We start from the raw sequence: 21,601 nt of genomic DNA, 5'->3' as shown, positions 1-21,601 counted from the left end.
ATTCACTGGCACTGGCACCTGTGACTTCTGGCTCTTTGCCAAAGTCAAAATAACCATTAAAGGTAAATGTTTTAAGACAAGGAGGCAACCTTGGCAGTACAACTAAGCACAAAGAGAACTTCCAGGGTGCTTCAAAAGTAGCAAAAAACAAAAACAAACAAAAAACTGTGCCAAGGAGGAGTATTTTAAAGGAGAGTAACAACAATGTCTTTTGTGTCTTTTACTGTAATAAATTTTTAAATTTAAATATTCACTGTATCTTGTGATTATAACTTGTACTTTTTAGTTCATAGAAAATTGAAATTTACTTTTTTTTTTTTTTTTTGGTCTTTTTCCTTTTTATCGGTACCGAGGATTGAACTCACGACTGCCTGCTTGAAAGGCAGGCGCTTATGTGCTGAGCTAAATCCCCAGCCCCTAAAATTGAAATTTATTTATTTAGGTCTTTTGAGATGGGATATTGTGCAGTTCAGGCTGGTGTTGAACTCACCATCTACTACAGGCTGGCCTCAAACTCTTAGTGATCCCTTGCTCAGCCTCCTGAGTACTGGGATTACAGGTGTGCACCATCATACTCACTTGAACTGATAGTTTACACTTATGTTTTTCATTTTTCTGCAAGAGTCCTAACTTAACATATATAAAACATGTATATACACTTTAGCAGTTACAGTCACTTTGAGCACCTCTTGTAGAAACCAAAGGTAATTTGTATTAATCTTATGTTTCAATAAATTTACTATTAAAATATTTATATAGGCTTTTCTTTTCCTGATGTATACATTTTTTTTTTTTGGACAGACTGTATTTGCGTTGTTTTAACTAATGTCAAATGCTGGTTATTATTCTAGCAGTATATACTGCTATAGCATCTACTACCTGCACTGTGCTTGAGGATTCCCTTAATCCTGTATCTCAAGCCCAGCTCTTTCACTTTAAATCCAATTTGAATTTCCTTTTGATCAGAGAAGCAAATTTGTAGCCATAGTTAGTTTGGGACACATAGTTTTAAACATTAGCTGACATTCAAATACCGGGAAATTTTACATACAAATCCAGATTTCTATCTTTTCATGAAACATCTTGAAGTAAAACACAAAACCTGAAATTCCTATGGGGCAACATTTAAGCACAGTTGAGTAGGAACTACTACTAAGTGTTTTTTCTTGGGACTGGATATGTAGCTCTCGTAGGACACTTGCCTTGCTATGAAATTCTAGGTTCAATCCCTGCACTGCAAAAATGAATGAATCTTTTTCTATGGTTAAATCCATTTTTTTCTGGTACTTGGAACTGAACTCAGGACCATGGCTTGCCAGGCAGGCACTTGAGCTACTAAGCTATATCCCTGCCTCTCTCCCCTTTTTCTGAGACAGGGTCTCAGTATGTAGTGCAGGCTGGCCTTGAACTCACCTTGTATAATGAAAGTTGCCTTGAACTTGCAGTAATCCACCTGCCTCAGTCTCCTAAGTGCTGGGATGACAGGCATGTGCACTATGGCTGGTTTAAGTTAAATCCAATTTAATACACATATTTGTGTTATTATCTGGCCTTTATAAACATTTTGCTTTTTTGTGTTGTTCAATTTCAACAGACTCAGTGTATAACTGAATTAAGAAAAGGGAGTCAGACTGTTTGAGTTGAAATATCTCCTCTATCACTTACTGTGTAATTTTGGACAATTTGTTTAATTGCTTCCTCTTTAGTTACTTAATCCCTAAAATGGGAATGATAGCAGTATCTGTGGAGTTGTAAAAACGAAATGAAACTGGGTATAGTGGCACAAGCCTATAATCTCAGCATTCAGGAGGCTGAGACAGGATGATCACTGCAAGTTCAAGGCCAGCCTGGACTACAAAAGTGAGTTCAAGGCCAGCATGAACTGCATAATGAAACCCTGTCTCAAAGACACACACAAAAGAAGACTGAATGAGACAATGTACATAAAGCCTATAGCATAGACCCTGAAATGATGTGTTACCAATGTTAACAATAAATCTGATTAACCATTTCACAACCATTTTAGTTTTGCAAAGAATTTACTACATTGGAAACACATACTGTTAGAACCTACATTTTCCTCATTCCTTCTGGTTAGGTTTAACATTTAGTTACTGAGTCCAAGGCGTTATTTCTGTGTAAATGTTTCTTGCATTTATTTTCTCTTACTGTGTCACTGCTGCATGCTTCCCAGACCCCAGTAAGTTTTTAACTACTGAAAAATTCTAGTTGTTTTTCTAGTCTTTTCCCTGTACACGCATATTAGTCTTCCTTAAAACACCTTTTTTCCTAACATATTATTACCATGCCTAAGAATCTTAGTGCTTCCCTATTTTTCTATACTTGTTGATCTCAATGTTGGCTGCAAAAGGGGATCTATCATCTGGCAAACTTTCAAACAATCTCAATGTCCAGGTTGCTTCCAAGACCAGATAAACCTAGGAGCAGAATCCAGACATCAGTAGTCTTTGAAGCTCTCTGTGTGTTTCTAATATACAGTCAGTCAATGTTTGGGAACCCCTGGAGCAGGTCAGATCTTCATAGAACATTACGTTAACAGCTGAAGAAAATCCTGGAATGTAGGAAATGTGTTCTAGAAAAGAAAGGGCCTTTCCTCAAGAGGGAACCAACCAGGCATCGGAACCCAAGAATCCTGGGTCATATGCTCTTTTGCCTGCCTTTCAAGTCCTTCATGCTCTGGCCCTACCCTACTTCTTCACTGGCCTTATTTTCACCACTCCCAGACACTGAGTCTTCTCTCAGGGAGCCAGTTAGACTGGTATTGCTGCCTTAAAAATCCATTCCCACTAATGTCCCTTTGCTTGCAATTTTAAGGCCACTCCTGTGTCCCCCTCAACTATACCAATTCATCCCCGAAGCACAGATACGAGTATCAAGACTTCATTAGCTACAGAAAAACATTTGAACTCCTAAGTTTGGCATAAAAGGCTTTTGTAGACTATTTCCCTATTTGTAGGTACATCCCTCCTTCATTCCTTTTTTTTTTTTTTGGTACCAGGGATCAAACTCATGACTTCACACTTGCCAGACAGGTGCTTACGCCACTGAGCTAAATCCCTAGCCCTCTCCTTCATTCCTATTTTAAACCTTAATCTAGTTCTAAGATATTCAAGCTTTGATCCATTATAACATCAGTGTTCTACATTAAAGTTTAGTGGCCTTTGTTCACTTGGTTAACAAAAAGAAAAATAACAAAACCAAAAAACTTAAGCAAAGAGTTTAGGCATAATCTATTTTCAAAGGGCTTGTGATCCAGACAAAGAAAACATAAATACACCGATTACAAAGGCAGTAAAGGATAGAATCAATGCTAAATTAGGAACCAAGGCTGTAAGAGTTCATAAAGGAAATAGTAGATGAGGCTGTAGCCATTCTTCCTTGAGTACCAAAACGATGATCTGGTACTTGACTACATAGGCAAAGAAAGTTCTTGAATGCACCATAATGCTGATCACTTTTGTTTAAAGCTGATAATTTTAATTAGAGTGCTATCATAATGAAATTAACATTATGGTCTGTGTAGAATGAATTGGAGGAAAACCTGAATAGGGAGACAAGTTAGCAGGCTATGGACTATATTGTATATGGTGCTTATGTTTATTTCCTTTCAAAATTATAAGATTCTTGAGATTGGTTACTTCTCTGGCATTACCAGTAGAATTTTTTCTTTTTTCTTTTGCATATATAGAATCTTGCTGATATTTTGTGTTTTCATTTTCCTCTAAGATTACCTCTTAACCTCATTGGCTCCTTTACCACCAATTCAGCTCATTTTTGCTGAATTCTCTGCCTCTTATTGGCATCGAAATATTGAAGTACTCCAGTGGTTTGTTCTGGGCCTTTTTCTCTCTTCTGAAAACTTTTCCTTAAGATAACTCATCTATTCTATGATGATATACCAGTCATATAATAATTTCCAAATTTTTATCTCCATCTCTTACCTACCCTTCCTCTGATGCAAACAACATATGTGTTTCATCTATATTGAAATGTGATTTATGATTTCTCCTTGGATATTTAATAGGTATTTTCAAATCTAACTTTTTAAGAATTTTTTTTAAGAATATTTTTCCCTCAACTGTTGACTTTCTGCAAGATGCTAAGGTCCAAACTGTATGAGTCACTCTTGATTTGTCTTTCATCTTCCATACCCAATCCACCAAAAGTTATGTTGAGTCTATTCCAAACTATATCTTAAATTGGTACACTTTTCTTGGACTTTTATTGGTCTATATTATTATCACTTTAACGTACTCACCATTCTCTCTAGCTTGGATTACTACAATAATCGCCTCCTCTTTTACCACTGTTTCTCACTCTCCAATGTTCTTTGCCCAATCATCAAAATGTAAACAAGATAATGCCATTTCCATGCTTAAAATCTATTAATCATGCATACTTATTATTATTACTATTATTGTATGTTTTTCTGTCTTTTAGAGACAAGGTCTAACTGTGCAGTTCAGGCTGGCCTTGAGAAGACTCCTGGCTGTCACTGAGGCATGAGTGTGGTTACAATGTCTAGTCCCTGGCTTATTCCTTTCGTGTGCTGTGGTTCTTGATTTCACTGAAGTGAGCAGCTTTGGTCCACTATGCCCTTCTGCCATGATGCTCCTGTCTTAAAGGCAGCCAACCATGGGCTGAGTCCTCTGAAAGCATAGGCCAAATTAAACTTCTCAAATTGTGGGTGTGGGTATTATGCCCTAGTGACAAAAAGCAAAGACATCAAATTTATGAAAAACTTTCTGTTTCTCAAACATGTAAAACCTATGGCTACTTCCAAGTTTCACTGCCCAAGAAGTTCTTAAGTTTTTTTTTACATGCTAGCCTTTTTTTCTTTCTTCCATAATTTAGGTTCCAACTTGAATAGCCATCTCTTTAGAAAAGCCTTCACTGGTGATCTTATATAATGTTCCTTCTTCCAAGCACTCTATCACATTACCCCATGTAATTTTTTTTGTAGTTATCATTATCTGAAATATTTTTTTTTGTACTGGGTATTAAACTCACAACCTTGCTCTTGCCAGGCAGGCACTTACACCAACTGAGTTAAATCCCAGCTGAAATAACTTTTTTTGTGTTGTCTGCTCACTATATTAGGTTATAAGCTCATTGGGGGAAAATAGGGAAGAGGAGGAAGGGAAAGTAAAAAGGCTCACGCACTATGCTTAGGTACCAATACCACATGTTGAATATATTTATCATGTATTTCAAACACTCATTAAACAGGGAGGAAAAAATTAGCTTGCAAGCTCAACAACAGCGGGAACTGTATCATGTTATATCTCTCAGAGCTTTAAAAGATGACTGGCTTTTCGGCAGAGAATGCATTAGAGAACAACAGATTAAGTGTTTAGAATAGTTCCTTCCATATAGTAGTCATCAGTATTTACTGGATATGGATATACATTCTCTCAGTTGAATCATACTATAAAATCATTTGGGGGTAAGCAAAGATGTGTCATTCCTCCCATTTTACAGATGCAAGAAATAGCTAAGTTTTCTAATAACATGGCAGAATCTCATATGTTCCAAAGTGTATCAAGCTCTCCCCTATTACAACATGAAGACTATAATGAGGATATTCTTTTTTCATTTTTGTATATAGTAAAATGCTTCTGTTAGTTTTCTCTGACTGCCATAACAAATTACCACAAAATGGATAATTTAAAACAACAAAGGGTCTGGGTGCTCAGCGGCATAAGCACCTGCCTTGTAAGCAGGCGGTCGTGAGTTCGATCCCTGGTACTGATAAAAATGAAAAAGACAAAAACAAAAACAAAAATTTATCTTCTCATATTCTTGGAGCCAGAAGCTCAAAATGAAGGTGTTAGCAGAGCAAAAATTTCTATGGCAGCTCTAAGGAGAATCTGTGTCTCACTTCTTGTGACTTCTGGCATTCTTTAACTTATGGTCAGATCTCTCTGCTCTGTATTCATAATCCATTCCTCTGTGTAGGTGTATGTGTGTGTTCTATGGATCAAGAATCCTTCCATGGCTGGGCGTGGTAGCGCAAGCCTGTAATCTCAGCACTTGGGAGGGTAAGACAGGAGGATTGCTCAAGGCCAGCCTGAACTGCATAGTGAGACCCTGTCTCAAAAGACAAACAAAACAAAAGCAAACAAACAAAAACTCCCATGCTAGCTCTATAAGAATACACACAATTTTACTAAGATAATCCAGGGTAAATGTCAGCTCTAAAAATCCTTAACTTAATCTAATCTTTTGCTATAAAAGGTAATAGTCACAGGTCACAGGGGTTAGGACATCAGCATATGCTTTGGAATCTCATCATTCAGCCCATCATAGTGTGCATAGCTGATCTAAATTCTTAGAACTCAGTGTAATGATCTAGTCTCATTTAGTACATATCCATCTCTCATTCATTTAATAACTGGTTAGTGAGCACTTAATACATGCTGTGTATAATACTAAAAACTGGGTATACACTGATAAATAGCAGTAAGAACTTTATCCTTGGAACAAAAGGGGATGTTATTAATGATCTCACTGGAGTTGGGAGATGTGGCTCAGTGGTAGGCTGCTTGCCTAGCATGTGTGAAGCTCTGAGCTCACTCAACCCTCTGTACTGTAAGCAAAACAAAACACTGGAACAGTAAGCAAAAACCAGGACTATAATAGGCAAAACAGGGCCTATGATTACCTTCATTACAATACATTTTATTATGCCAAAAGAATGTAATATACTGAACTGCTGTTATATTTTTCCCTTAGCGATTTCTAAGTCAAACTGTGTGTGCCCATCCCCCACCTCCCCAGGGCTGGAGCTCGAACCCAGAGTCTCACATGCTTGCCAAGTGCACTACCTGTTGAGTTATATCTCCAACTCTGTTAAGTTTTTAAAACTCTTAAATGCATAAATATTAACATGACTAAGGTGATCTCAATAGGCCTCATCAGTATAGAGATCATTTACAAGTATACCTTTAAATATTGGACTTTCGTAAGTTGTAAATGGGAGCTTCCTTTTCATGGAAAATTTTTTTCTATACTAGATAGAGATATATTTGAGCCTTGAACTAGAAGACAACAACTGATACTTTTAGTTTACTGTAATTCATAATTTATTTCATTTAGAAAAACTAAAGTTAGAGAATGAGTGATGTTCATCTGAAAAAATCACTTCTGAAAGATGATTAAGAGTACTGACATCAACTTCAAATTATGCACAATTCTTAGCATTCCTTTTTTCCAAAGTAATAAAACACACATCAATACAAGTTATATTAGGGTTTATATTGAATCCATTCTGATTTATTAAAAAGAAAATCATTTTCAAACTGTATATTTTAGTATTTTTTTAATTTTTAGTTTTGTAGTACTGGGATTAAACCTAGGCCCTGTACACTGAGCCACATTCTCCTATCCCCTTTTTAATTTGGGAGAGGATCTTGCCAAATTGCCCAGACTGGTCTTTAACTTGAGATCCTCTTCCCAGAGGGCTGGGAGGGACTAGAGGTGTGAGCCACCATGCCTGGTTTAAACTCAGCACCTTATAATCTTTATTATTGACAATACTTATATATAATACATTTTATAAGCAAATGTGATTTTTTTTAGCAAATGTGATCTTAAAAATATAGCTGAAGCAAGGTGTTGTCTCAGAAAAAGAAAAAAAAATGCAGCTGACAATCACTTTCCAAAAAATGCAAATTATTGAACTGCAATAGAGAAATATAAATGAAATATTATGTTGTGCTTTGGAGGGCAGAAAGTAAAAATTGAAAGCACAGGTTATATACATAAATAACAATTTGTAAAAGGTTCGTGCTTATATTTTGAAGAATGCTTCTGTATGCTGGAGTGTTTGTGTACTCATGTCTAGGAAATGAACCCAAAGCCCCACACCACACTGTGCTACACTCCCACCCAGGGAAAAATGTTTCCATTGTACAAATGAGGAAGAAACTGAAGTTTGGAGAAACTGACATCTGTATCTACTTTTCCTTGACTTTAGGCATCACCTCTTAATAGACTACAGAATGAGCAGAAACAAATGAGTATTATAAAAACCATAGAAAAGGCCAATGAAATGAAAAGTTAAGTTTTTTAAAAAAGTAAAACTAGGGGCTGGGGATTTAGCTCAGCGGCATAAGCGCCTGCCTTGCAAGCAGGCAGTCCTGAGTTCGATCCCCGGTACCAATAAAAAGGAAAAAGACAAAAAAAAAAGTAATATAAATCTCTAAGTGGATTAAGAAACAAAGACAAAAGACAAAATAAGAAATGAGAAAACAGAACAGTTGACACAGAGTTATATTCATCTTAGGAATGCAAGATACTTCATACACGAACCAATAAATGTAATAGATTAATCAAATGAAGACAAAACACATATGATCATTTCAACCGGTACAGCAAAAGCATTTAACAAAATTAAAATTCCTTTCATGATAAAATGCTCAGCATATTGTGTATAGAAGCATGATACTGCTGTACAGGAAAGTCCATATTAACAAACCCACAGCTAATATGAGTCAACAGGAAAAGCTGAAAGCTTTCCCCTAAAATCTAGAAACAATGTTTCCTCTCACCACTTCTAATCAACACAATACTGAGTAATTGAACATGAGAAAGAAATAAAGAGCATTTAAATTGGAAGTTGGAGTTAAATTGTCCCTGTTTGGAGATGACATGGTTTTAAATATAAAAAACTCTAGGGGCTGGGGGTTTAGCTCAGCGGCATAAGCACCTGCCTTGCAAGCAGGCGGTCGTGAGTTCGATCCTCGGTACCGATAAAAATGAAAAAGACCAAAAAATAAATAAATAAATAAATAAATAAATAAATAAACAAACTCTAAAGATTCCAGTAAAAATAGAATTCAGTGAAATCGAAGGGTACAAAAGCAACATAAAAGATAGTAGTGTTTCTATACACTAACAGTTTCTAACAGTGAGCTATCTGAAATAGAAATAAAACAATTATGTTTACGATAGCTATAGAAAATATACATAAATACATCCACAGAGGTAAAAGATCTTTCTTTTGAAAACTATAAAAGAAGGCCAGGGATTTAGCTCAGTGGCTCAAGTGCCTGCTAGGAAAGCACAAGGTTGTGAGTTCAATCCTCCGTACAAATAAATAAATAAAATATAAAAAATCAATTATAATGATAAAAAATTAAAGAGAAAAATTGAGTAAGATAACCCCCAAATGGAAATATACTCCATGTTCACTGATCGGAAGAATTAATATTATTAAAATGTCTACATTTACATGTTCAGGGAACCCCTATCAAAATACCAGTGGCATTCTTCACAGTAATATATGTGCTGCTGAAGTGAGTGCTCTTCACAGTAATAGAAAAAAACTTTTAAAATTCATAGGGAACCACAAAACACCTGCAACATTCAGAGCATTACTGAGGAGAAAAATAAAAAACAAAACCAAAAACTCAATCCCTCTCCCAAACCACAAAGAAGTAGAGCTAAAAGCCAGGCATGATGGTGCAGCCTGTAAGTATAGCTCTTTGAGAGGATGAAGCGGGAGGGCAGCCTGGGTGACTGTCTCAAAATGTTTAAAAAAAAAGAGGCTGAGTGTGTAGTTGAGTGATAGATGACTGGCATTGGTTCAATCCCCAGCACTGAAAAACAAAAAAAGAAAACTACAAGTAGGGGCACCACACCATCTGACTTCACACAGACCAGTGGAACATAACAGTCTACATACTGATAGCCAATTGACATACAATAGGGAAAGGAACACCTTTTTTTTTTGTCTTTTTGAGACAGGGTCACGCTATGTAGTTTAAATTGGCCTTGAACTCACTTTGGAGCCCAGGCTGGCTTTGAACCCACAGCAATTCTCCTGCCTCAGCCTCCCAAGTACTGTGATTATAGGCATGCGCCACCATGCCCAGCTACTTCTGTTGTTTTTTAAGAGAGACTTGCTATGTAGTCCAGGCTGACTTGAACTTACTATTAGCCTAAGCATCCATCACCTAAGGGATTACAGCCATGTAATACCATGCCTGGCAGAACAGTCATTGCAATAAATGTGTTAGTAAAAATAAATAAATTATGTTGGGGGGGGGCTGGATATCCACATGCAGAAGAACAAAATTAGATCTTTATTTAATGACAATTCAAAATGAATTAAACACTTTAATTCAGAAGTTCTAAAATTACTTTAAGAAAATATAGAAAGAAAGTTCCATGAGGTTTGTTTGGACAATGATTTTTTTGGTATGACCCCCAAAGCATAGGCAACAAAAACAGAACAGACAAATGAGATTATATCAAAAAGTACCACCAAGGAAATAAGAGAGTGAAAAGAATGTAAGGGTAGGATAAGATATTTGCAAACCAGGCATCTGCTAAGGGGCTTATATTCAAAATAAATACAGAATACAGACAATTCAATAGCAAAACAAATAACTTGATAAAAAAACTGGGCAATCAGGACACTGAGGCAGGAGGCTCCTTTGAAGCCTGCCTGGACCATACATCAACATTCTGTCTCAAAAAACAAACAAGGGCCCCCAGGAATATAGTGGCATAAGTGCCTGCTGAGTCTCAGTACCAAAAATACACAATGACAGCAATGAAACAAACAAAACAATAACAACAAAAAAATGAGTTGGTTATGGTAGCACAGGCCTGTAATCCCAGCACTAGGGAGGCTGAAGCAAGAGGATTACTGTGAGTTTGAGGCCAGCCTGGGCTACACTGCGAGTTCAAGGGTAGACTGAATGGAGACCTTGTCTCAAAACAAGAACTAAAACAAAAAACAACTCAAAAACTAGGCAAAGCATATAAACAGACATTTATTAGAAGACATACAAATGGCCAATAGGCATATGAAAAACTGTTCAGTGTCATTTACTAGCATTATCAAAAGAAATTAAAAATAGACAAGTGACATGAAAAAAATGCTCAGTCACTTAGACTACTGCAAAAAAGACGAAAGGTATCAAGTGTTAGAGAAAAGGGAGACTTTGTATACAGTTGAGGGGCAATACAACTTAGCCTGGTCATTATGGAAAGCAATATGAAGTGCCTCTAGAACTGTAACTACTATGTGATTCAGGAACTTCACTACTGGGTATATAAAATTAGTATGTCCAAGAGATGTATGAACTCCATGATTATTGAAACATTAGTCATAATAACCAAGACATGCAATCAACCTAAATGTCTATAACAGATGGATAAAGAAATGTGGTATTTATACAAAATGGAATACTATTCACCACAAAAGGGAAACTCTGACATTTATGACAGTATGGTGAACTTCGAAGACATTATGTTAAGTGAAATAAGCAAGGCACAGAAAGACAAAAGTTGCATAGTCTTATTCATATCTGGAATCTAACAAGGTTGTTCTCATAGAATTACAGGATAAAATGGTGATTTCCAGGGCCTGAGACATTTGAGGGGTTTTGGAGAAATTTTGGTCAAAAGAAACACGTTTTCAGTTAAGAGAAATAAGTTATTTCAGTTAAGAGAAATAAGATATCTATGTACAAACATGATGATTATAGCTAGTATATACTGCATTTTTGAAAAGTGTTATGAGATGGATGGTAAGTGTTCTCAGCCAAAATAACCATGTTAGGTAATGCATATGTTAATTAGTTAAATTTAGCCAGTCTATAATAGATAGATAATTCAAAACATTATACTGAAAAAAAAAAAAAACCAAAAAACATTCAACAGTACATGGTGAATACATACAATTTTGTCAGTTTAAAAATAAGAGGATATACTGTTCATAATTAAGATAATACATAAGAATGTTTAATGCCACTAAACCATTTATCTGAGACTGAATAATATAATTGAAATAGCTGTGTTGGTTAACTTTATGTGTCAACTAACTTGGGTGATGATATCTAGATATCTGGCCAAATACTAATCTGGATGTATTCCGTGAAGGTGTTTTTCGGAAGAGATTATCATTTCAATTAGTGGACTATGTAAAACAGATTACCCTCTAATATATAGATGGATTATATTCAATCACTTCAAGGCCTTAATAGAACCAAGAATTATCTCAGTAGGGCACGACTGCCTTTGGATTTAACCTGTAACTCTTTTGGACTCACCAAGCCACACATTTAAGTAGGCCAATTCCTTTAAGTAATCAGTATCCCTCTTTCTCTCTCTCTCTTTCTCTCTCTCTCAAACACACACACACACACACACACACACACACACACACACAGGTTCGATTTCTCTAGTGGCTATGTAGAAAATATTCGACATTAGGTAGAGTTGTTTTCTTAGAGAAGCTGCAACAAATCTCATTCTCTTTCTTAGCAACATTGACAGCTAATCATGACTGCTCACTTGCCAGATAGGTGCTTATGCCACTGAGCTAAATCCCCAGCACAGCTATTAACTTTTTTAAAAGGTTTAGTTGTATGTAACTTTTAAAGTGGAAGTACAGTTATGAAAGACATTTAAAATACTAAGTTAGTAAGGAGTGAGTTTATAATGTTGCTTTGACAGCCAATGCATACATTTATATGTACTAAAGTGGAATTCTGGCTCTGGGCTAACTACTAACTTGTTTAAAAATTTGGGCAAGTTACTTAATTTTCCCAGAGCTATGCTATATGAATATATATGTCTGTCTTTATAAATTTACCTGAGTTTGTCCGATGAAAGGGACATTAAGAGTAATTATTCCCACAAAAAGAGAAAGCACCAAATACAAAAATGATGACAGTACTATAAGGATAATGTGTTGAAGTATGTAGCACTATTTTTCTGCACAGTCAAAAGCCCTTTTCCATGTCAGATCTTAGCATCCTTAAAATGGGATGATAAATGATGGGCAGTAGAATCATAATTCCACAGATGATTAAACTGAAGCATGCTAAGGTCTATATTTTGGGTCTTGTCCCTAAAGTTGCACAAGGCAGTGTATAGGACACTAAATTCCCTTGCCAATTTCTCCCTTTTGAATTTTGTTTTCTTCATGTTTCCTTGGCTGGCAATTCTGAATTCCAGATTCTAATCCAGATTTAGGCAATGAACTAGAGGTGTACTTAGTGCTCCTAATAACGTTGCTATAGATTGCAGTGTAACCTTAAAGGACCACTTCAATGATGGGGAAGAATTCCATAGACTTATAAATACTATCAAGAATCTATCAAGACTATCAAGACTTATAAATACTATCAAGAATCCCTGAAATCTAGTACTCATCATGGCTACTAACTTTGGACTGATAATATTAGTGAAAATGAGAAAGATAATGTGAGAAAATGGCCCAAGTTTTGTGATGCCAGATGAAGCAGTTGGCAGTTTTTATAGTGTAACCAGCTGTGTCCTTTCTTCTTCTTCTTTTTTTTGGTCTTTTTCGTTTTTATCGGTACCAGGGATCGAACTCATGACTGCCTGCTTGCAAGGGAGGTGCTTATGCTGCTGAGCTAAATCCCCAGCCCCCCCTTTTTTTAACTTTAAAGAAAAAAAAGCAAAACAGAAAAAGGGTAGAAATAACACACAATTTCAAAAAAAATAAACAGTAAGAAATCATTGGTTGATGAATTACATATTGTCCTCTTAGAAATAATTGTTCAAATTACAAAATTAAAGCATACAAAGTGGCCATTCAAACAGTGAGGCTGCAAACAGTTCTGTTAAACAATCCAACAAAAACTTTGTAATACGATTATCAACCCTACACACTTAACCATACATAGCTGTGTCCTATTTTAAATCTTAAATTTTGGCACTGAAATTAAAATACAGGATATTTCTTTATTTTTTCCTCCTCAAACTGAAAAAAAATTAAATGCAACTGCCCTGGTTCATATAAACATAGGCCAAAGCACATTTATTCTAATAATTTTGGTAGAATTTTTGTGATCTTAAAGTTTGTTAAAGATTAAAATAATTTTAATTGTCACTAAAACAACTTTAGTTATCACTGGTTAAATAATGATTGGCTTTATACATAGAGAAAAGTGAGTCAGTACAAAAAGAAGTGAAGACTGTGGGAGACCTACACAGAGCAGTGAATTTTGGCAGCTATTGCATCAAATATCTGCCTATCCTTTGCTACACACAGTTTTCTGGTTGACACTTAGATTTTATTGTGATTGATAAGGTGCAGAGAAAGAATGTGAACCACGAAGGAACTCAAACATAAAAGCGATGCTGGCCAGTGCTGACCCAGAGACTAGTCTCTGCCCACAGCATTGCACAGTTCTTCATTTTCATGATCCTAATGTTGAGATTGGGGCTTTTCTAGGACTCCTCCTCTCCTTTAGAAGAGCTACCGCTTGTCAGAGTACACAAACAAAGTATCTTTGTTTTGGGTGACAATGATAAACCAGAACAAAGTATTATTTTTATTTTTTAGTCAATTCAATATATATTTTTACTCTCCCCCAAGTATTATTTATACTTGAACTTTGTATTTTGTTTTATAAAGGGCTCTTTATTATCTTCTATTGAGACATTTTAAAAGTTTCTTTCCCTTCTGTATTCTTTTATTGTGATCATAAGTCAAGCTGGATCTGAAAAACAATTGGTGAGAGTCTTAAATAAGAATGGATATCAATGGTAAATTCTCAGATGCCTGATTCCAGCTTAGCTTTTCACATCTTACTGTTGCCAAAATGAAAATACATAAAACCAATCATTCCAATATTAAAAGTGAAGATATCTGAGAAACTGAAGAATTAAGAATTTGGGAAAAAAATGAGTTGTTATTCATTTTTAATTATAAGAAAAATAATTTTAACAATCTGGTAAAGTTAGGAGTAAAATGAAGGGGAATCATTGTTTATGATTATAAAATATGGTTCTGACTTTTTGAAGAAAATAATATTAGAAGTCAAAAGTTGAGCATTGTTTCTTGCATTCAAAAATCAATACAAATAATAGTAAAGAACTATCTAGAAAATAGCTATTCCAAGGGGCTGGGGATTTAGCTTACCGGCATAAGCACCTTCCTTGAAAGTGTGCGGTTGTGAGTTTGATCCCTGGTACCAAAAAAGACAAAACAAAACAAACAACAACCAGCTATTCCTTTGCTTTTAGTACAAGCTCATTGAAACCAGCATTCGTTTCTCTGTGTTCTGCCTACATGTTTTCTGGTGCTTGTGGTTACTGCACAAACATCTGCTGAATTATTAGTGTGATTTAAGTAACATAGGTCTCTCCCCGACAAGGTCATGGAAAAATTGATAATAAAAAGCAGCAAACACTAAATATTCACCATATTTGAGACTGTGTTTTACATTTTTACCTGTATACAGTAACCTTAGGAGAGAGCTGATCTTCTTCTCTTTAATAGATAAGGAACTTGAGGCATAGAGAAGGAAGTCAGCAGTTGTACAGGGATTTAAGATTAGGCAGTAAAGGTTCTAGAACCTAAATGATACACCACCACTTATAAACCACCCCAGGTTCATCAGGAAAGAGCCCCAGGCTATCTCTACAATGTGTCAAACCAGAGCTGGATACTGCCTGACTCATAAACCAAGAGGAAGTGCCATACTAGGCTGGGAATTTATACGTATGTGGGAGTTGGCTGATAGTATGCCCTGGCAATCAGGGAGGGTCTCTGCTAGCTTCTAGAGTAGGGCAAGCACATTCACTGTACCCACAGTTTGGTTAATGAATAATAGACTAGTGAATTTCAGGAGATCATAAACCCCTGGCTGGATACCCTAATGCTAAAGCAGAAACTGCAGAGAGCAAGAGGAAGGGAGAAGCGGGGGAGGGGGAAGAACAGAGAAGAGGAGGGAGAAGAGAGAGCAAGCAAGAGATTAAAAGTCAATGACCAAAAGTGGCAGGGGGTGTGGTTGGGGAGCAGATAGATCAGGACACCAAGCTCAGAAGTTGAATTACTTATAGTGGTAGCATGCTTAAATTTAGAGTTTAATGTTGTACCTCAAGTCCATCCTTAAATACCTCCCCTAAAACATCTTGCTCCTGTTGGTCTGAGGAATATAAACACTGATAAATAATAAAAAAAAGCCTTTTATAAAAAAGTACCCTCTCTATGGTCTGAATGTTTCTGCCCCTACCTCCACCCCAAAGTTCTATATGGAAACCTTAACTCCAAAGGTGACTACTATGAAGTGGGGCCCTTGGAGGTGTTTAGATCAAGAGGGCAGAGGCCTCATGAGTAAGATTAGGTTGCTAGTGTGTGAGGACAGTGAGGTGTGTCACCTGTGAATCAGAACAGCAGAACAAGGGCTCTCACCAGACACCACATTTGCCAGCACCTACCTCCACAAACTCTGAGAAACAAGATTCTGTAGTTTAAGGCTACCCAGTGTATGGTATTCTGTTTTAGCAACCTACTGGTGCTACAGACTCTCAAACCTATTTTTACATCACAAAGACCTGAAGGTGAAGTGATACATGAAATTTAACTTCACTTGAATGGAGTTGTTAAGTTTTATTTGGCATAAGTCTTTCTAAAGGAGAAAATTATGAAGAAACAGTGTTAATGATTAGACAAGTAATATAGTTTTTTTTTCTAAAGGAGAAAATTATGAGGAAACAGTGCTAATTATCAGATAAGCAACTGTTTTTTTTTCCTCCCTCTTTGACTAAAGAGGCTTGTGATCTCCCTTGGTTCAATCATTATAGACAGATATACAGAAAGATACTCTTCTAACAGGCACCAGAAGAGTACCAGCACCTAAAAAAAGAAAAAAAAAAAAAAAAAAAAGACCCACATACAATATTCCTTTCATGTCTAATATCCTCCAAGATTTACATACTTGAGAGCTCAGGAAAAGAAGGGGAGAAAGGAGAAATACTGTAGGTGAGTGACATGGTCAAGTTGTGAGGAACACATTACATAAGCCTGGGCATTAAGCAGTCTGTGCTAGAACATAAAGCTATACTTTCAAAATTTGAATTTTCCTTTTATGTAGCTTCTTTGTTCAACTTTCTTTTGGAGTCTGTTATGTTTTTTTTTTTTTTTTCAGACAGGGTCCACTCTGTAGTGCGGGTTGGCTTTGAACTCATAGTGATCATCCTGCCTCAGTCTCCTCAGTGCTGGGATTACACGTGTGTACCACTATTGTTTTAGTGAAATTCATTTTGCAAAAAACACCTAAAAAAGAAAACCCCAAACCTTCAGTTACAGGTATTAATAGAGAAAGTAGTTAGAGATACTACAGGTATCAGTAGAGAGAGCAGCTAAAGATAAGCAGAAGAAACTCTCAGTAAAAAAGTAAAAAACTAAGATGAAAACAGAGAATACTCAAGAATGAGTGAGAAGCTAAAATCTACCATTCTGGAAGTTGAGGAAGGTATAATTTCAGTTTAAGCCATTCTGGGCAAATTAGTGAATTAGAGAGACGCTGTCTCAAAGTAAAAAAAAAAAATTAAAAGAGCTGGGAATGTAGCTCAGTGTGAAGGCTCTGAGTTCTATCATGAGTACTACAGAAACAAACAAACAAAAAAGACAGTTATTAGGAGACCACAAGTAACACCTTAAGGAAAGCACAAGAGGAAGGTGTTATGGGCAGGAGTAATGAGAAACAACATCTTGATTGAACTGTCCTATTATAGAATTTATTGGTGAGCAATTCTAAGGCAAGGCTAAGTGAGCAAAATTTGGGTCTAAAATTATGCCAGAATTTCTCAGCCTCAACACTACTGTCATTTTGGGCCAAATAACCCCTTGTGCTGGGAACCTGTTCCACGTGTGGTACAGTTGGAAGGATCCCTACTATCTATCGACTAATCCAGTTATGACAACAAAATTGACTATCACTACCAAATGTTCTCTGAAGGAAAACATCGGCCCTCATCACCAGATGAGACCCACTACACCGGACAACTGTACCAGAGAAGAACCACTCTACCATGGTGGGCCTGGCTGATGACAGGGGCCAGTTTGACAACATAGGAGAGATTCAATAAAAGGGAGATTATGGGTGAAAGGGGAAAAGAAAGTAGGGAAAAGGCAAAAAATGAAGTCAGTAATACCATTAGTGTCTCTTAGTTCATTAAAAAGGAAGATTTGTGCTAGTATCTATTGGAGAAATTTTAGCTCACTGTTTTTTTTAATCGGTACTGGGGAACGAACTCACAACCGCCTGCTTGCAAGGCAGATGCTTATGCCACTGAGCTAAATCCCCAGCCCTATTGGAGAAATTTTTATGCCTATATCTTTGTTTTATTTTGTTTTTTGGTACAAAGGATTGAACTCACAACTTGTGCTTGCCAAGTGCACTTGCACTTATGCCACCGAGCTAGGTCCCTGGCTCTTTATACCCATATCTTGTATTCTGAGCAAGTACTTTAAAGATAAAAATATGTAACGTATTAACTATTGTTATTCTGCTATTATTCTCCTCTTATTTTGATATGAAATTGTTTCATCTTTTTTCCATAAAATAAAAAATATTTAAGGGAGATGAACCATTGACAAGACAAGATAGCTATTTGTCAGTCAACTAGGGTAGCAAATTTGATAATAAGTTTCGGTAAAAGGGAAGATAAAAAATACTCAAGTAACTATCTCTCAGGGATTTGAGGATATAATTGTATCAATATAAGAGACACATAAGAAATACTGTTTCAATATACAGAAGATGAAGTATGCATGAAATGGAATGGGTCAAAGCAAGATGCAAAATTTCGCTTTTGTTAAATGTCTACTGTGTACCAGGTACTTTCATTTAATCCTCACAACTTTTATTTGGTTTTTATCTTCTCATGACTTTGTGAGAGGCATTACAACTCTTAGAGTACAGCTCAGATTTAGATGGGTTACTAATTTGCCCAGGGATGTATAGCTAGTAAGTGAATAAGCCAAAATTCAAATCCTGATTCGTGTGGACCCAAGCCCTTGATCTTCCCAATCACCAAACTATCTTCTAAAGTGTAACAAGAGAGGAAATGATGTGAAGGAAACTCTGCTTTCAATAAGGGGTTGGGGTTAAGGCAATGAGTAAGGTCCCACTGAAACAACTCTAAGAACCAGTCTTATAAGAACTCGCATAAAAATTCCTAGTAAACATTTAATAAATGTTTGTAAAATAGCACTGTTTTAATTGCAGAATTTGTTTGAGGGAGGCACTGGTAAATGCAAGTTATTACAAATATGAATTCAATTTTATTAGTTTTTTGGTCTTGAGACAAGGTTTCACTACTCTGCAGTACAGACTGTCCTTGAATTTCCAAGATCGAACTTGCAGTGATCTCCTGTTTCAGCCTCCCGAGTGCCGGGATGACAGGCATAAGCCACCACACCAGGCTTATCCTTGTTTTTAAAAAACTCAATCTAATACAGCCAATACAATCAACGATTCTGTAGTATAATTAATCCTTGATCTAAACAAATGTTATGAGCTGTGGATTGATGTTATAAGAATGTTACAGAAATGTAACCCTTTTCCAATCTGCAAAGGCTGGTAAGCTAACAAGATATATTTGTTAGATTCTCTTTCAGTTAAGACTCCAGGTTCAGTGCAATGTATTATGTGAGAAATGATTTCAGAACTAAACCATGTGAAGAAGAAAGGTATATGGATTCTAATTACTGTGTGGATTTTTCTGAAGTGATGAGACTCTGGAAGCAGCAAAATCCTGTAGGAGCAGCAACAGTAGCAGCAGCAGCAGACATACTGTGACCGCTTGGTGCGCAACAATGGCAGCAGGTTCCCTGATGTAGAGGGAGCTATTCTAACCATGGTAGAAACGTGGTGCACAGTAGTGAGCATCGTAGGTTGTTTCAAGGAGCTGGACTTAAAAGCTTGCTCCTTTAGTCCTTGGGCAATTTTGTGAGTTTCACTATCTTGCCTTAAATCCTTTCGCTGAAATGAAACTGGATGCTCTGCTATAAGTTACTTAAAGTATCACCTGAGAGTTGCTAAACTAGAAAATGTTAAGACAGTGATCCTCTCTGCCATCAAATGGAAAGAGTCTTCCTGGGAAACAATACTACAAGAGGAAAGCATAGGTGAGAAATGGCAAGGATGCATTCTTAACTCTTATGACTTGAGTTGTGGATTCAGGTCTATCCATTGACTTTTCAGTTATATGAGAATATACACTGTTTTTGCTTACAATTATTATCTGAAGGTATCTGGAATGAAGCATCTATTAAAGAAAAGTCTTTAGTGGATCAACTGGCTGCAGTGATGGAACATTATGGAAGGCAGGCCATAGGCTGGTGTCTAATTGTGTTAAATAATTTAAAATGGTAAGACTCAAGATTTTAAATTTTTAGCTGAGGGCACATTCAAAAACCACATAGCTTTATGATCATCCTGAAAGTGTCCTTATCTCTATAGCCACAAATCTCACTTATCAAAAATAAAAGCAGATTCAGTGTAATGCTTACTATAATTGAGGTAGAATTAATAGTGTTGCTTGATCTCCAATGTGGAAGATAGGGCACTGGCTAAAAAAAAAAATGGGACTCTAAAACTGGCATTCTGTGCTCCCCAAACCTATTGAATGTCTCTTGCTTATAGAAGTAGCCTCCTTTCTCTCCTAGTAAGGTTGTTTTACCTTTTTTGAAAACTCTCATGATCTTATGGTAGAAGAAAGCCTTGGTGATCTCCAATTCCTACTTTTAGGTAACTGTATAATCCCATCCCATAATGCATAGGGAAACCTATAGAATATTGTAGAAATGATGGCATGTGCTTTCTGAGACTAGGTCATAAAAGATTGCAATTTTTTTTTTTTTTAGTCTTTTTCGTTTATCGGTACCAGGGATCAAACTCACGACTGCCTGCTTGCAAGGCAGGCGCTTATGCCGCTGAGCTAAATCCCCAGCCCCAAAGATTGCAATTTTTACTTGGTTCTCTGATCTGGAAAAATCCAGATACCAGAACCTGAGGCCTCCAGCCACCAACTGTTAAGGCTAGCTTATTAGATATCTAAATGAGATATTTTAGAATCAGATCTTCTGGGGCTGGGGATTTAGCTCAGCGGCATAAGCACCTGCCTTGCAAGCAGGTGGTTGTGAGTTCGATCCCCGGTACTGACTGAAAAAAAAAAAAAGAATCAGATCTTCCCTCTGTGGTCAAGCATTCTGATGACTGTGGCCTCATCTGACATCTTGATATCAATTTCATAAAAGAACCTAAGCCAGAGTCACCCAGTTAAAAGATAATTCTAGATTCCAGATCTAAAGAAACTATGCAAGATAATGCTAATCATTTTCAATTGCTAAACTTAGGCCAATCATTATGCAATGGTTAATAATGCAAGCCTTATCCTGAACAGGAATATTAATATTCTTCCTCTCCACCCTATCCTCTCTTACTAACTGTAGACATATAAGGTGAGTCAGATCCCAGCATGACCTAGAGAATCGATTAGGAAGTAAATCTGGGAAGAGAAGGATTACATGCCAGAGAAATGACAAGATTTACTGAACTACATTAGCAAAAAATCCGGGGACTGTGTAGGAACAGATTCTGAGGGTGCAAGATCAGAAAATGAAGAAGACAATGTTAGAGTGGGTTGAATTTATTGATATAAAAACACTTACCAGAGCTTCTGTAATCATGCTAGTTTAGGTAGCTTGGATTATTCTAGTTGTATTCAGTTGGTTAATTACAAACTAGATTTAACTGCTGCTGACTGAAACTAAATAAAGCTGAGTTGCCAAAATTTT

Source organism: Cavia porcellus, unplaced genomic scaffold (genome assembly GCF_034190915.1).
Source record: "Cavia porcellus strain 051 isolate PalLab524CR breed Dunkin Hartley unplaced genomic scaffold, mCavPor4.1 scaffold_6, whole genome shotgun sequence".
NCBI lineage: Eukaryota > Metazoa > Chordata > Mammalia > Rodentia > Caviidae > Cavia > Cavia porcellus.
The sequence above is the reverse complement of the archived record's forward strand: the minus strand, read 5'-3'. Positions refer to the sequence as shown.